Here is a 14,062-nt window from a genome sequence, read left to right as displayed (position 1 = left end):
GGATTTTGGAAGGATGTTCAGCAGTATGTCTACTGTGTGAATGGCAGTCCCTGGCACTGGGCAACATGGTGGCCTAGAGATGTCCAGCTGGATCATGGAGTCAGACACCCTGGAGAGGGAAGTTAAAGAATCAGGAGCACAGAGGTTGTCATGGAGGTGTCAGGAGTGGCTCAGGGGATGGTGCTGAGTGGGAAGAGCAGGGCGACCCAGGCCTGCTCCAGTGAACACCTAAGAACACGTTGGCACAGGAAGAGGAACCCACTGGCTGAGAAGGAGCAGCCGAAGGGAGAGGAGGAGGAAAACCACAAACACTGAGTATGTGAAAAGAGCGTGGTTCTGGAAATAACGCCTAGTGCCTTTACCTTTTGGAGCCTCACTTTTCCTGGTCTGGAAGCTGGGTCAGTAGCACCTGTCTCAGATCTGTTTTGAGGAGTGAACAAGATTGGAATTATTCTCTGAGGTCACGCTTCCGGCAAGGGGCAGAGCTGAGGTTCTTGCCCAGACTGTGTGTACTGCCAATGCCCAGGCTTTCCCATGGCCCCCACTGCCTCTGAGGAGGTGGCTGTGAGCAGGGCAGCAAAAGAGCTCGGAGCCAGCAGGACTTACACAGGTCCTGGGCTAAGGGCTGGGAGGCAAGACCTCACCGTGGGGTGTGGTCGCTGGCCTCGCTGGGTGGGGAGCATATAGAGGCTGATGGACTATCCCCTGGAACAGATGCCCCAGCCCCACCCCACAACCAGACTCCAGGACAGCCCCGCTGGGTCTGGGCTCCATATGGGCTGCAAAGCTGCCCCCACCCTAAGCTGATGGAGGGCGGGCTGCTGGTATGCGCGGGCAGGTTTGTGTGTGTCCACATAGCCCCATATGCATCTGTCTGTGTGGGCCCGTGTGCGTGAGCGCTGGGGGGGGGGGGCAGGCTGGATGATGGTTGGGGTCTCCCTGTCTGTGCGCATGCCTGAGTGAGCGTGTGTGTGTGTGTGTGTGTGTGTTGGGAATAACAGCATCTCCATCTCCGAGTGTGCCCACACGTGCGCCCGGGGCTGTGGAGACTGCTGGTGTGAGTTGTGTGCACTGCATGCTTTCCTCTCTGGGTGTGTCTGCTGTCTTGGCGCATACCTCTCTCTGGGTGCACCAGAGCTGGTGTTCCCCCCGCCAGGAGCTTCTTCTGGGCTGCTCTGCGGGGTGAGGGGGGGGAGCAAAGGGCCACTCCCAACCCTGGGATCGGGCCAGGCTCATGAGCAGGGAGCAGTGAGACCACCTCAGAGTAAAGACAGCTCTGCCAGGCTCAGGCCAGAGACAGCGTCTGTCTTGCTGGACCCCAGCAGGAGAAAGTGGGCAATACCCCTGCAGCTGGGGGTCTGCAACTGGCCCTTCCCTGCCAGCCTTGGAGCCCAGCAGACGCGCCCCCCTCTATGCCCACTCCCTGGGAGGCGTCTGACACATGATTTATTCATAAAAAGCCATTATTTGTGCCAAAGAACTGAGGCGCTGCTTTTTAAGTGCTGATAATGCTCTGGGCCTCCTTGCCTCTCCGCCCCCCACCTCCTGTCTCTCTCCTCTCTCTCACCTTCTTGGGACTTCCCATCCTTTCTCCTCCCCTTCTCCCCCTTCCCTCAGCTCCCTTCCTATTCCTTTATTGTTTCTCCTCAACTCTTCTCCCAGTTTTTCATTCTCCCTTCAGCCCACTCACCTGCTCCACAATTAGGGGAGTCCGGCAGGGATATGGAGCCTCAGAACCAGTTGTCCCAGACTGGGGAAGCCGGCCTGGAGCCCAGGGCTCCCCCGCCTCCACCTCAGCTGTCACCTCTTCAGGACTAGGGCTAGGTAGGGAGGAGGGACAGCAGGCTGGGAAAGGCAGGGGACGGCTGTCAAAACCAGCTCCCCCTGTGCTAGAGGCTCAGTCGCCCAGCCTCCCAAAGAAACATTCCATCTAAAAAGCAGTGCCCTTGCTCAGCTAATGCAGATTCTTGGCAAACTCTCTAGGCCCTGTTGCCCCCCTCCCCCGCCAAGTGCCACCTATAGAAATTCTGGAGCCACCGTTGTCCACATGGTGTCGGGGTGCTGGCATCAAGGGAGGCACTTGGGGTCCCCCCGCAGAGTACCCTCCGTCCAGACAGGAGGCCGCAGAGTGAGTATCACAGCTGTGAGCGTGGATGCAGACACATGCGAATCTCTTCGGAGCAGACACCGCAGACCCACGTGTGTGTGTGCGTGTGTGCGTGTGTGTGGTGCCCTCATGTTCACACGTGCACACACGCAGGCTTGCACACAGACGCACACCTACTCATGCAGATGGAGACTCATCCCTCCCCTGAGCACCTGCAGTGGGGGCTGAAACTCTTTCCCCATTCAGGTACCTGTTTGTTCGTTCATTCGTTCATCCATTCCTTCATTCATTCACTCTCTAAACCTTACTTTTACACCCCCTCTGGGCCAGCGCCAGGGCTGGGCACTGGGGTGGCAGAGATGAACATGATTGGGCCATAGGGAGGGGAACCGGAGCAGACGGGGCACTGCAGGCCCCTCCGGCAGCCTTGGGCTGGGGGTTAAGCGCCCAGCAGGCAAAGGGTTAAGTCATTTGGCATCCAGAGCTGGAGCCATTAGGCCTCCTAATTATGAAATTATCGAGGTCCTCAGGTGACTGCTAATTTCACACACACTGTTCCTCTCACGGCTAATGAACGCCCGCAGAACCCACGCCTTGTCTTTCCTGCTGAACGGTGACCTGCAGTTAATGAGCTCAGGAAGGCAGACAGGCCGCCGGCTGGGTGGGTGGGGCGCCAGGCCTGAGGAGGGGCCCGCAGGAGGGCGGCAGTTTGCAGGACTGCCTAGGCCAGGGGCTCTAGCGAGCAGGGAGACGTGCAGATGGGGGGCGGGCTTCGGGTCACAGGGTCCTGGCAGGAGCCTGGGGGGGGTAGGAAAAATGGAAGGCCAACGATGGGGGAGAGCGTTGGCATGGGCCTGGGGCTGGGGTAGGAGAAATGGGATGTATATGGTGGGGAGGGGAGAACACTTCTGCTGGGTCCCGGGCCCCTGGCAGAGTTTCAGGGCTGGGAGTCACAACAGCACAGCGTGAAGGGTGGGACTGGTGGCGGGGGGCACAGTCATCATACCGCGATGCTGGAGATGGTGATGACTCCGGGGCCTGGCAGTGCTAAACGCCAGGTAGTGATGCTGCTGGTTATGATTTTTTAAGTTTTGATTTTTTTTTTCAATTAAAAGAGGAACATAAAAAATATCCTGCAAAATAGGAAGAAAAAAATGTAACATAGGCGGCTTGCAGTCTTAGGTGGGGGCGGGGCAGGAGCCCAGCTCTCTTCCCTCTGGGGACACCACGGGCCCTTCAGGCTCAAAACCAAGTAGGTGGAAGGCCGTGTGACCTGCCCGTGGCGGCACCCCGCCTGGCCTGGGGTTCACCAGCCCGGTCAGGGCCAACAGAGCCTGAGTCCCCATCGGTGACCCTCTCCTGAGGCAGGCACCCCAGGCCCTGGGGACAGGGGAGGAATCCCTCAGGCTTGCGTATTTATGCGTGGGCTGCATGAAGATGTGCATTGCTCGGTCCTCTTGAAGCTGCCCCTCTCCCTCAGGGATACAAGGGGCGTCCCGGCTTCCCACAGCCCTGGCAGCGAGTTCCCGCTCTGCCACCCACTCCTGTCTCCTTGGGCACCGCAATTTCCCACCTGGCAAAGGTAGGTAATAAAAGTGTGAACTCACTTTGGATGTGACAAAGATTTCGGGGGTTGTCGCTGCTACTCTGTGACCAGGGCCTGACCAGTTCTCCCCTCAAGTGCCCAGAGGGTCTCTTCTAGACAGCTAGCTCCATGTTGGGGCGGGGTGGGGAGGTGGGGGGGGGTGTCTTCACCGGGGTGTTCCCAGGGAGGAGGGAAGGATTGGGAGGGTGGGAAGGACCTCTCCATCCGCGCATAGGCGCACGCCCCTGCATCCCGCACATTCCTGCATCTCGCACATTCCTGCATCCCGCACACTCCTGCATCCTGCACACTCCTGCATCTCGCACATTCCTGCTAGCCCTTTGAGTGTATGTTCCCATTTGACCCGCGCATCCACAATATGAGGTAAGTGCTTTTATCGCCTCCATTTTACCGAGGAGAAAACTGATGGTTGGAGTGGTTAAGTGATTATCCCAAAGTCGTACAGCTGGAAATGGCAGAGCCGGGCCTCACACCCGAGCCTGTGTGTGGGCCCTTCACTACGGCGTTACATCTCCCCTCCACATACCCTCCACAAATGCCCGAGTACACGCATGCCACCTGCACATATATACCCCACCCAGAGGGCTTCTCATCTCCACACCCTTCCTGCCCGCACGCAGACACCCATGTCTGCCGTCCTCTGGGCTTAGGCGTACAAACCCACACGCCCACAGGTGCACTCAGGCACAGATACGGACTTTATCAGCAGACTTGCAAGGATTTGCATGTACGTAAAAAATTCACATGTACGTCTGCAAACAGACGTCCACACGCAAACATGCAAAGCACATGAATGCACGCATAAACATACACAAGCTCTATGGAATATGCATACAGACACGCCCGCCCAGGAAGGTGTGCACACACACAAATGCACACCCCCATGTGCACATGTGGTAGTATTCACACATTTGCATGCACTGGCATGCAAACACATGGGTACACAATAAATATCCTCGAAGGAACATTTGCACACACACGTGTGCCTGTGCAGACAGGTCCTCCACATAGGAAACAAGGCACGTGGGGACTCTCACATGTGCACACGGGAGCAGAAGCCCAGGCCGGGCACTCTGGTGCAGTGAGGTGAGCAACCTCCTGGACTGCAGGGGTGATGGATGGACCCACGTCCTAAGTGACTATCAAAGTGTCGTGGTGTGTGAGGCGCAAACACCAATTAGTGGGGCCTTTGAGAGCATCAGCTTGTTAGAGGGGAGGCAGAAGAGGCTGGAATTGGCATAAAACACGAGCTATTTAACCATCGTGGGGTGGGGGTGTGTGAGCTGTGGAAAGGCCTTTGGGCAGAGCTCCCCCTCCACTCTGTACTTGTTAGTGGAGAAGGACCCTCACGAGGGGCCTTGGCAGGCGGCGTTGACGCTCCTTGAAAGCGGGGGGGTGGGGGGGCAGCCTCCTGCCAGTGCTGGGCTGGCACCGAGTGCGCGGGGGCTGCGCCAACTGGCGATCAATTTCATGCACATCGTAAACCTAAGTGCTTTCTGGAGAGTCGGGCAGATTGCACATAAAGTCCCCCTTCTGTCCCTAGCACACGGGTGGGCGGGTGAGGCAGAGGCTCACCCTGATAGACAGACCTCTGCTATGCTGCGGGAGACCCGTATAACCTGGTTCCCGGGAGGAGGTCTCCTTGGGGACGTGGGGGGTTCCGCCGGGAAGCCTGGCACTTCCGGGAGCAGCTGGGTATGTGGACAGGGACTGAGCGCGGGGGGTCGGCCACACTCTGCTACCTGATGGCTGAACGACTTTGGACACTCAGTTTCTCTGCCCCTCGGTGTTTTCATCTATAAAGTGGATTGATGTAAGAATTCAGTGAGTTCCTGTCTGTGGCATGGTGTGTCACAGAGCTGAAGAGCCTCCTGAGCGCAAGTGAGGTCACATTTGCATCTATTGTGATGCCCAAAGGATTCAGGCTCTGAGCCCCCACATGCTCATTGCAAGGCCTCAGACCCCTCCCCACAGTCTCCATCGTTTCTGGGAGGCTCCAGGGGTGGGGGTCTCACAGGGGCCCACAAGCCAGTCCTTCATTAAAGGAGCCTACCTATTATTCCATCCTGGTTCTGCCCAAACACCAGTTTATGCACGTCTGCCACCCTTAAACATGTTTGGGGAAGCCTCCCCACCATTCCTTCCATCATGCAATATCCATGCCAGACCAAAGGGGTGGCCTCTGGATGTTCTCCAAGTCCCCTGCCCTTTGGATGCCGGAGCATCAAAGCCAAGATGGTGGGGTGAGGGTGGGGGGATGGGAAGGGTGAAGGGTAGAGGAGGCCACGTTCCTGCTCAGCTCTGTGCCTCTGTCATCTGGGCCCCAAAGAGCTGTGCTTGTGCATATCACTTCCCAAATACTCTCACAAAATTGGCTACTTCAGCTTCTGCCCTCATCCCTAATCCTGGAAGCTCGAATCCAGGCCAGGTGTGGGGCTGGGGAGGGGGCCCACACTGCCCTCCTCCCCGTAGCCCCCACGGGCAGCGGAGGGGCGAAGAGCAATTCTGAAGCCAGACTGCTCAGATTCAAATTCTGGCTTTGCTGTTTATAAGCCACATGATGTTGGGTAACTTACCTACCTTATCTCTGCCTCAGTTTCTCATCTGTAAAATGGGGATGATGATATTTACCTCATAGGGCTGTTGTGACAAATAAATGAATAAATGTAAGTGAAGTGCTTGGAGCAGTACCAAGCACATAGCAAGCAGCATGATGTGACTGTTTCCCGATATTATTATGATCCTATTAATATTATGATATAACCATTGTTCCTCTTTCTCCTGTGCCCTTTTTAGACACCCTGCCATCCTTCTTCTTGTGGCAACAAAGGCAGTCTCCATATTTATCAGTGGGTTCAAAACAGAACTGAGAGTGGAAATATGACAGGTTACTACAGTTCTCAACTCCAGGGGGTGACTTCCAATTACAATTTTTGTCAGTGTCCCAGTTATTCAGTACCCAACCTGAGCAACGGAACATAACTATCTCCTTTTCTCTGTGATATAGGGAGGCCTGCTGTCTTAGTCTGCTTGGGCTGCTATGACAAAATACCATAAACTAGGTGGCTTAACCAGCACTCATTTCTCACAGATCTGAAGGTTAGAAGTCTAAGATCAAGGTGCTGGCAGATTTGGTTCCTGGTGAGAGCCCTTCCGGCTCACAGACGGCCACCTCTGCACTCTTTCCTTCCATGGCAGGAGAGAGGGAGCTCTGGTTTCTTCTTCACACCATAAAGGCACTAATCGCATCATGGGGGCTCCATCCTTATGACCTCATCTAAACCTAAGGCCCCAAAGACCCCCCACCTCCAAACACCAACCCATCGGGGTCAACATATGGATTTGGGGTTGACCGAAACATTTATGTCATAACCCCTGCCCAGTCAGGCACTCAGAGTGAGCCTGGTGGCATGCAGTCGGCACTCAGGAGCTGACGGTGGACCTTTGAATAACTAACCCTCACAAGCACCCTGTGAGGAGCAGATGGTTACCTTCAGACCAGCGATGGAGAAATGGAGCTCAGAGAGGGCTGGAGAGTCAGGATAGGAGAGGCTCTGCTGTGGTGACCAACAGCCCCGAAATCTCAGTGGGCGAACACAACAAAAGTTTCTTGTTTGCTTATACAAAGTCTGCTGCAGTTTCTGGCATCTCTCGGGGCTGTTGTCCTTCATGGGGTGACTCAGCTTTCTGTGCTGCTTTGATCTGGAGGAGCCACCATTTCGAAAGCGGCTTTCTTGGTTGCTACAGCAGCTAGAAGGTCAGGCAGCAGCTCTTGTATGCTTTGGTCAGGAAGTGGCCATTTCACCTCTGTCCACAGCTCACTGGCCAGGAGCCGTCCTATGACCCACTTACAACCAGGAGCCTGGGAAATGTAGGAGTCCAGGTCTGCAGGAGGGAGACGGGTGGAGGTGGCTCTGTGTGTCCAGGCACAGACCAGGAAAGAAGGGCCCAGGAGCTTAGGATAAGAGGAGGTCCTGCCAGCCGGGGTAGTGGGGAGAGGCTTCCTTGGAGGGGGCTGGAGCTAGGCTTTGGAGAAGAGGGGCAAGACGGATTGGGACAGGCAAAGAAGATAAAGAGGGCATTCCATGTGGGCACAGAGAATGAGCAGACACCTGCAGGTAGACTAGCCGAAGATGCCTCCAGGGAACATTTGAGAACATGGTGGCTTGAGCAGGTCTGTCTAGGGAGGATGATGAACAGAAGGGTGGACTTTCAAGGTCTTAGAGAGAAAGAAATATTTTGGAGGCAGAGTTGATGAATCAAGAGTCCATCATTGCCCCCTGTTTGGGTGGGGTGGGAGAAAGCGACCCTGGTTTGACTTCCAGTTTTCTAGCTTGGGAAACTGGGAGGTGAAGGTGCCAGTCGTCAAATCAAAGAACCCAAGAGAAGGAGTCTGGTGTGGGGTCAGAGAGAAAGCTTGGTTAGGGCCATGTTGGGTTTGAGATAGCCGTGGAACACGCAGGGAGGGGGCCAGCAGGCAGGGGATGGTTGGGTTCTGAGCTCAGGAGAAGGGGCTGGGCTGGCGTGGAAGACCAGAGGGGTAGGCACACAGATGGGGTCACGTGAAGGGCAAAAGGAGAAGGGGACCCCAGCCAGAGCTCTGGAGAGCAGCCTTGTGAAGCAAGGACAGAGGAGGAATCCGAGAAGGTACAAGCCAGAGGGATGGGGGCAAAGCCAGGAGATGTCATGGGAGCAAGGGAGAGTCCAGAAGAGAGGAGCAGCTTGTTGTGTCTGACATTGCCCTGGCGTCCAGATGAGGTATGACCAGGGGATTTAGTGACAAGAAGGTTGCTGGTGACCTTGGCGAGGATTGTTTCTAGGGCACGATGGGTACAGAAGCCAAATTGGGGTGGCCAAGGAACAAGTGTTGACAACTCTCCCAGAGGCTTCCGAGAGGGCAAGGAGAGAGATGGCCGTGGGAGGAAAAGGTTGGGCTGTCAAGGGAGAGTGTTCCTGAAAAAGTATTTTATTACTATTATTGTTTTTTACGAAGACAGAGATTTGAATATGTTGACAGCTGAGGGGAAGGAGCCAGTAGGGAGGAAGATGTTGGATTCAGGGGGTCCCTGAGGAGTTGGAGGCAGTGGGAGGAATCCAGGGCTGGGCTGGGAGATAGGGCTTCACCTGGAAGGTCTGCTGTGAGGAAGAGGCTCCCAGGGAGACCCAGGGTGGGGTGGGGGTGGGGATGCGGGGGTAAGACACAGAAAAGGGAGAAGTGGGGGGCAGAGGGAGGAGGCTGCAAACAGCAGTGAGAGGTAAGAGACACACACACAAAGGTAATCAGAGAAATAAAGACACAGAAGAGAAGAAGAGGGCCAGGGAGGGGAGGATAAAAGGCTGAGCTGAGGCTCAGGAGAAGCCCCTCAGGGGGACACTGGTGGGCCTGGGTAGGGCAGGGAGGGCCTATGGAAAGAGTGTGCACTCTTCTCAGGGGCCCCTGAGCCAGCCCAGAGCTCAAAACCTCTCCCAAACCCCACAAGGGCCCAATCTAGAAATCCACCTGACTAGCCACGCAGATGCCAGGGCCTTTGCTTTCATGGTGGGGGACGGGGCGGGGGGGGGGGGTTCTGCCAAGCCCTTCCTCTGTCACGGGGGCACCAGCTAGGCCCTTCAATGCTGCCAACCCTGGACAGAGGGGGAGCCTGCTCTTCACGGGAGGCGGGAAGCAGGCCGGGCCTCTGGCCCCCCAACAGGCGTTAGACCCCACATGTGGCATGGTCAGGCCCTGAGGGAGAGGACAGTTGCAGCCAGCCCCCTGCCCCTCACCCCTCATGGCCCCAGCCCCAGGCCTTGGTCGCCCTGTGGGGCCCAGGCCACCCTGACATTCACCTAATTGTCTTCCCGCTTTGATGAGTGGCTCCCAGAGACGCCGCCACGGATCAGATTAAATGTGAGCCAAGCAGGCAGCCCCGCTGATGAGATGGGAAATACCACATTTACATAGCCCCGCACCAGGGCTGGGGACCCAGGACCAGAGACAAAGATCCAGGGACCCAGGCAGAGACAGAGGGAGTCAGAGAGACAGAACCAGGGAGACGGGGGTGGGGGAGCAAGAAAGAGAGGGGATGGGGGTGGGGGAAGGTGGGCAGAGGCACCATTCCCAGGGTCCCAGGCACTGTCGCTGAACGAAGGGCAGTGAGGGAGGGGAGAGATCAACACGGGTAGACCACTGCCCTGCCAAGCCCAGCCTGCGGGCCCCAGAGGTAGGAAGGTGGCCTGCAGCCCAAGATGCAGCTGAGTCCCCCTCCGGCCTGACTCCCAGAGGAGTCTCCACGCAGCTCCTCTTTTCCACCCAGACCCCACAGCTGGGCGGCCTCTACCCCCCTCAGCACAGCCCTGCGGTGGGTGCGGCTGTGAGCGTCCCCTCAGTTCGCTTGGGAACATTCTGGCTGCCCCAGGAAGGGGGTGTGTGTGCGAGCGTGTGTGATGTGTGTGCAAACGGAACAGAGAGAGCATGACCACATGTGGCACCTGCATGGGACCTCCTGTGTGCAGGGGTGTTGGCCGTCACTAGGCCTGGGCACTCGGAGGACGGCAGTGAGCTAGGTCTTCCCTCTGACCTGAAGGCGGACCCCGAGTCTGTGTGCAGGACAAGTGGGGCCCCGATGTTCCCCTCAGAGCCATGGCGCCAACAGCCCCTCCCACCCCTCACGGCCTGTCCCGGGTGCAAAGCATTGTCGCGGCCTCAGAGCAACTCTGTGAGGAAGCCTGCTGTCATTCTTCCCACTTTACAGAGAAGAAAACTGAGGTTTGGAGAGGAGAGCTGTGCCAGCTAGGAAGGGCACAGCCCGGACATGAGCCCAGGACTGTCCCACTCAGCCCAGTCGGGCCTCCTCTGCCCGGTTTTCCGTTGGTTGCTCTAGGTGTCTGGGGCTCCTGACGAAGGCACAGAGCCCTGTGGTTAGTAGGGGTGGAAAAGAACCTATTCATCCCTTCCTTCAGTTTTCTAAACGGGTTCCCTCCAGAAACGTGCCCTTCCCTCCCCCTTCAGCCTCACAGGCCTGGGCTGGACACGTCGCATAGTACTTCCACCATTAACCGTGTTCGCTGAGCACAAGCCACGTGCCAGGCATGAGGCGCACCTCACCTGTGACACTGAACCCTCCCTTCGACCTTGGGCAGGAGGCACCATCATTAGCTTCGTGTGACAGATGTGGAAACTGAGGCTCACACGGACCCGAGAGAGGCATTCTGTTAAGAGCTAAGCTCTGTTTGGGTTCAGTCCCCCTTGCCCTGAGAGTCCCCTCCTTCCCTGTCACTGGCCCAAACCTAGCCATCCAGGGAGGCTGAGGGCCGTGGAAGGAGAGGCTTCCCGTATGTGCTCACGTGCTCCGTGGGCGAGTTTGCCCGTCCCGGCACGTGTGTGTGAGCCTGCCCTGTGCTAGAGTCCCTGAGCTGCTGCTGCCACTTCGCTCCCTTGACGCCTCGCCGTGACGCTACCACCTGGGAATGATTTTTCCCTCATTTTGGGGGGAGCACACTCGGGCTCAGAAATGGGAAATGACAACAAGTTAGCATGAAGGCTCGCTCTGGGACCCAAGCGTCCAGATTCCCAGCTCTTTCTGGCCCCCGAGGCTCAACAAGCTTTGCCCTTTTCTCCCCCTCCTTGGGAACTCCTACTTGGGGCCCCCTGCCCAGGGAAGCTGGCCCATGAACACGTGCCTGTTGGCTCCCCTGAAAAGCCCTTCCCCCTCACCCATGGGGGCCAGGGCGGCTTTTACTGGGGAAATAATTAGAAATCTAATTCTTATTTCTCCCACTCCGCTAATTGTCTGTGGACAATTTGATTGTAACAGTCGTCACTGAAGCAGAAAAACCACCTTATTTCTGCCAGACATCCTCCCTGCAATTAACACCAGCCACTGCCTGGCTCCTCTCTCACCTGCAGAGCCCCAGGGCCTGAGGGGCCCTCACCTCTCTGCCTCCCAGCTCTGGTGAGGGCACATCTGGGGGCCAGGCCTGGCCACAGGGGGGACGTGGCAGGGCCAGGGGCAGGTGCCCAAGGACCTACAGGATAAGGTGTGAGGGGTGGGCGTCACTAGGCGGGGGGAGAGAATATGAATATTTGAGCATTTGGGGGAAAGAAGGAGGGGGAAGAGGGAGACCCCGGTCCAGGGAGTTACGGGGGCAGTGGGCCCGTACACACAGACCCAGGGCAGAGAGAGATGCGGGAGAAGGAAATGCCTGGTAGGAGTCAGACCGAGGAGGCAGGAGCCAGGACCTCCAGCCCAGAATGTCTCTCTGCCAAGGCAGGGGACACACCTCTGAGACAAAACCAGACGGTGTTTTTAGGAGCGAGCTGCTGAGGGCTCCCCAGAGAGCCAGCCTCTGGTGGGATGGTGGGATGTGGCTGATTAAGAAAGGAAGGAGAGGGAGGAGGGGGGTGCTGGAGGGGTTGGGGGGGGGAATGGGAAAGGTGAAGGATCCAGAGACCAGGCAAGAATGCAGATGGGGACAGATTGGACTGATGGGGACAGGACTGAGCGTGAGACAGACACATAGCCCAGGACTGACCTGTTGATGAACGCTCTCCCACCCATCCCTCCCTGGCAGCACAGCCCTCCCTCCGGGGGCCGGGCAGGCTCCGGTTCTCCTTCAGTCTCCCTACACATCTATAGAGTCCCCCACACTGTCCCCCTCTCTCTCTTCGGGGCCAGGCCAATGGCAGTGGGTGGTTGTGGGAGCCCTCTACCTTGGGGTGCAGGCTGAAGAGCTCACAGTGGCCCCTTTTGCCATGGAAGCTGGCACAGGGGGCAGGAGGGAGGGACTCCTGACTGTGTCGGCCTAACCTGCTTTTGGATGCCCATCCCAGGGCGTCCGCCCCAGGGTAGGTGGCTGTGGGGGGCTTGTTGGGTGCTCAGCGTAGGGGCAGGGCGTGGCAGCCCTGAGTGAGTCAGCCCAGCCCTGACTCACAGGGAACCCTGAGCAGCCTCCTCTGCCTGCCCCCAGGGCTCTGCCCCAGCCCTGCTCCCTTAGCGAGGCCAGGAGGGAAAGTGCCAGGGGCTGAGGGGCAGGCAGCCATGTGGTGGGACCTGGGGCCCCGCACAGGGTAGGGGGGGGAGCCGCAGCCCAGAGCCTCCTCCGCCTCTTCTTCCCTCTGCGGGTTCTCAGCCCTCCTCTCTCCCCCCTCCCAGGCTTGTCAGGGGAGGATGTGGGGGGGGCGCCGGGGGCTCCTGTCAGTCTCGAGCTGGAGAGCTCCCTGAGCTTCATTAACATGCAAATTAGCAAGTTCTGACTGGCTGTGGCAGCAACGGGCAGCCACCCCTCCCAGCCCCGCGTGCGTGCGTGTGTGTGCGTGCGTGTGTGTGCGTGTGTGTGTGTGTGTGTGTGAGATCTGCAGCAGGGTCTGGAAGGGGGGAGAGCAGCTCTCATGCCTCTGGACTCCACAGACAGCAGGACACGTGTGTCTCACACCTACACAAAGACGCATACTCACACACGATACACATGCACACAGACCAAACACGCACATATATGTATATACATGTGCACGCCAGACGCACAGACATCCTGGTCACAGCCAAGCAGCCACACTCCTCCAGCTTAGGGACCCCCGTGGACACCCACTCACCTCCGCACAACTTGCCCCACAGGGGTCACACCCTAAGCTGTCTCATGCAGGCATACCAAGCTCAAGCTGCCCCCCCTTCCAGACTCACACTGCTTCACACCCTGACACACAGTCCCACACAGGAACAAACCCATGAACACACTGTCCCCCACACAGCCGCACACACGGCTCCGGTCAGTCACCCCAAGTCCCACCCAGACCAGGCGCGGTGAGAGGCAGGTCCCGAGGCCCCACGGTCCGCCACACCCTGCCTGGATGCCCTTACTCAGTGCCCATCCTGTGGCACTGTTCCTCCCACTGGAACTGACCGAGACCTGCCCCAGTGTCCTGGCCCGCCCTCATGCTTGCGTTTCCTGTGCTGTGGGCCCCTCTGCTTGGACCCCCGCCTGAATCTCCCTCACTCGGCCCACTTGCACTGTGATCACCTGCCCCAGCGGCCTGCCCTTGGCCTTCTCTTTGTGGGGCTGGGCTTCCCTAGAGGATGGCCCCGGTCACACTGCTCTCCGATTGCCTGGTGATGTGTCTGCCTGCCCCGGGAGGGAACCAGAGGAGGAGGACAGGGGCGGCGTCAGGCAGTCTGGTGCACTGCTCAGTCCCCAGTGCTCTGCCCACTCTGCCCCATCCATGCTATTTCCGCAACAGGGCGGGGCAGGAGCCCGCCGCGCTAATAATGCAAACGGCTAATACTTGGTGTCTGCCGTGTGCTGGGCCACATACACAACGACCCCACGAGGGGGTGCCTGTTGTTACCAACCCCATCGTTACCCCACTGTTAGAT

This window comes from Halichoerus grypus, chromosome 5, assembly GCF_964656455.1.
Source record: "Halichoerus grypus chromosome 5, mHalGry1.hap1.1, whole genome shotgun sequence".
Classification (NCBI taxonomy): Eukaryota; Metazoa; Chordata; class Mammalia; order Carnivora; family Phocidae; genus Halichoerus; species Halichoerus grypus.
This window is presented reverse-complemented; position numbering follows the sequence as displayed.